This window comes from Schistocerca nitens, chromosome 3 (genome assembly GCF_023898315.1).
Source record: "Schistocerca nitens isolate TAMUIC-IGC-003100 chromosome 3, iqSchNite1.1, whole genome shotgun sequence".
Lineage (NCBI taxonomy): Eukaryota > Metazoa > Arthropoda > Insecta > Orthoptera > Acrididae > Schistocerca > Schistocerca nitens.
Window position 1 is genome coordinate 173,067,099 of NC_064616.1, and position 3,054 is coordinate 173,070,152.

The 3,054-nt window shown below is 41.3% G+C and overlaps 1 non-coding gene across 1 annotated transcript; it reads left to right on the forward strand.

Annotated features, from left to right (window-relative positions):
- Positions 1–2,762: 2,762 nt before the first annotated feature.
- Trnat-ugu (transfer RNA threonine (anticodon UGU)) lies at positions 2,763–2,836 on the forward strand. Its single transcript has one exon. It is a non-coding gene; the product is annotated as a tRNA-Thr (tRNA).
- Positions 2,837–3,054: the final 218 nt, after the last annotated feature.

Here is a 3,054-nt window from a genome sequence, read left to right on the forward strand (position 1 = left end):
CGAACCACGAAGAAGACCCTGAAGAGAAATCGGCACAGATACAAGGAAACAGAAGCCCGATAACGTTCCAGCAATACAGAATGGACCAGAGGTTTAGATGTAAAAACGCACGGACACAGAAATTCTTCAGTCCCGACAACAAACTAAAATTAACATACCCTTAAAAAAGAAGAGGGTTTGATTTTTAGAGGAAATGGAATTTTTAAGTTGAATTTGAAGAGTAACAATGCCATAAATTAAATATTAGTATACCCTTTAGAAGATGGAGCTTTGAGTTTCCAGAGAAATTGAAGTTTTTAGTTAAATATAAAGAAGAAAAATTTAATTACTTCAGGAAGCTTGATTACAGCTAAAGGAAGCTAGTCGATGAAGGCATAATTTGGCGAAATAATAATAATAAAAAATTGCTAAAATGTGTGCTTGACATGTTGAAGGTCGTGAGTTCGAAACTTGTCGATTACTTGGATTTTGATCTTTAGATTTTTAGGAAGTAAGCTATTGCTGCTGTTTATGTCACTGTTATTTTATTGCTTTTGTCTATTATTTATTTGATTTACAATGAGAAATTAATGTAGCTGTATAGTACTTAGTACATAATTCAAGGAGTAATAAAAGTAAATTCATCCCTTAGAGATCTTGAAGTCGTGCACATAGCTGCGAAGCAATAAGTTTGCAAAAAAACAAAATTGATGGCTTTAGAAACTGTACACCGCAAAAAAAAAAAAAAAAAAAAGTCGATCACATCATAACTAATGATCCTGCTCATGAGCGCAGTGAAATAGTAATTAATGATCCTGTGTTTATTTAAGGCAAAGTCAAATACTTTTACTACCCAAGAGAGGCTAGCTGTTTTGACATTTGGCGAAATGAATGTTGAAGTACGTATATGTCACGATACGTCGGAGGACACAGTAGTCGGTCCACATTCCAATGGTCAAGCTTGCATGATACGAGGGTTGCGTAAGCAGTGCTAGCAACCAGTTTATTAAGGCGACACAATTATGACTAATATTTTGCTTCAGTGTATCATTAAGGCAGTTGAGGTTCAAATGGCTCTGAGCAAAATGCGACTCAACTTCTGAGGCCATAAGTCGCCTAGAACTTAGAACTAATTAAACCTAACTAATCTAAGGACATCACACACACCCATGCCCGAGACAGGATTCGAACCTGCGACCGTAGCGGTCGCTCGGTTCCAGACTGCAGCGCCTAGAACCGAACGGCCACTCCGGCCGGTGGCAGTTGAGGAATCGGGAATAAATGTCTTAGAGTAACAACTGATACAGGTGGCAAAAATAAAAATGTTTGGAAGGAAGTGTGTTTCTATACTGGAAAAATATATTTTGTAAACCCTGCAGACGATACCCGGAATGCATGGGTTTTCTTCGATGTGCCACATCTGTTAAAGTTACTCAGGATCCATTTCATACCGCTGCGTAACGTGCTCAAAAGAAGTAAGACAGCTATACAAGAGCTTTTTAAACATAAAAAAGTTATCTAAAGATAACGCACTGTGTACCGAAGCGCACTTAGATGTAACTGGACAAGCGCATGGCTATTTTCACTACTAACAGCTTAGACCTTGAAGTATGTTTTTCAGAAAGACGCTGAAACTAATTTTACTGAACACAGTAACGAAGTCTTTGATGTCTTGAACACTGTAGTTTCAAAAGATGAGTGTTTAAGTGGGTTTGGATTGAATCTCACAATTCAGGAGAATACACTAAAGAGATTCCTAGACATTCGTTCTGCAGAACGAGTTTGTGACAGACAGACTGTGGCCTTTCCAAAAAAGTTTCAATAAGTGAATAAAATTGCTCTATGGTCTTTTTGAAAGACTGAAAAGTATGAAAGTCAGCTACATATTAACTTCTAGAGCAAATTAAAATTGCATGGATATTTTTTTTTGTATGATACGAAATTTAGGTACGTTTTATAATAATCCTTCGCCATTAGAAGTAAGGAACAGGTTGCGTCTCCTCATATTGATGTGTAACGCAAGTGATATCTTTCCCTGGAAACAGGTTCAAAAAATGGTTCAAATGGCTCTGAGCACTATGGGACTTAACATCTGCGGTCATCAGTCCCCTAGAACTTAGAACTATGAAAGAGTTTAGACGAATGCAGGTAGGTACCTTAAACCCTGTGTGTCATACGAAGACAGTAACTTGTTCTCGAAAGAACAGTTACTGTTGATGACGGTGCAGGTTTTTCCTGGAGTAAATGATGACTAACTGACAACCTCAGCTGCTGACAGGTGTTGTTGTTATACCTCGATGTGGACAGCTGAAAATGTGTGCCCCGACCGGGACTCGAACCCGGGATCTCCTGCTTACATGGCAGACGCTCTATCCATCTGAGCCACCGAGGACACAGATGAATAGCGCAACTGCAGGGACTTATCCCTTGCACACTTCCCGTGAGACTCACATTCCCAACTGTCCACAATTCAGGTTGTCAGTTAGTCATCATTTATCCCAGGGAAAAGCTGCACGGTCATCAACAGTAACTGTTCTTTCGAGAACAAGTTACTGTCTTCATATATATAGTTAAAGGCTACCCAGCCATTGACCTTCGTCTGTGCGAATGCGAACAGGTTGCCCAAACTCTTACGGGAATCGCCAAAGCGTGCGCGAGTAATGAGTGGGTGGACAAATGTCTATAAGGTACAAAACATATGTAGAATTGTGGACAGTTGGGAATGTGAGTCTCACGGGAAGCGTGCAAGGGTTAAGTCCCTGCAGTCGCGCTATTCACCTGTGTCCTCGGTGGCTCAGCTGGATAGAGCGTCTGCCATGTAAGCAGGAGATCCCGGGTTCGAGTCCCGGTCGGGGCACACATTTTCAGCTGTCCACATCGAGGTATAACAACACCACCTGTCGGCAGCTGAGGTTGTCAGTTAGTCATCATTTATCCCTGTGTGTCAGTCATGGTGTCAACTATAAACGAGCCCTTGACGGGCACGCGTGGTGGACTGTTGATGTCAGTGCGAAAGGGATCGCCCCCGAAGCCCCACGCACTGCGGCGGGCGACGCAGAGCTACATCAAAGTAGT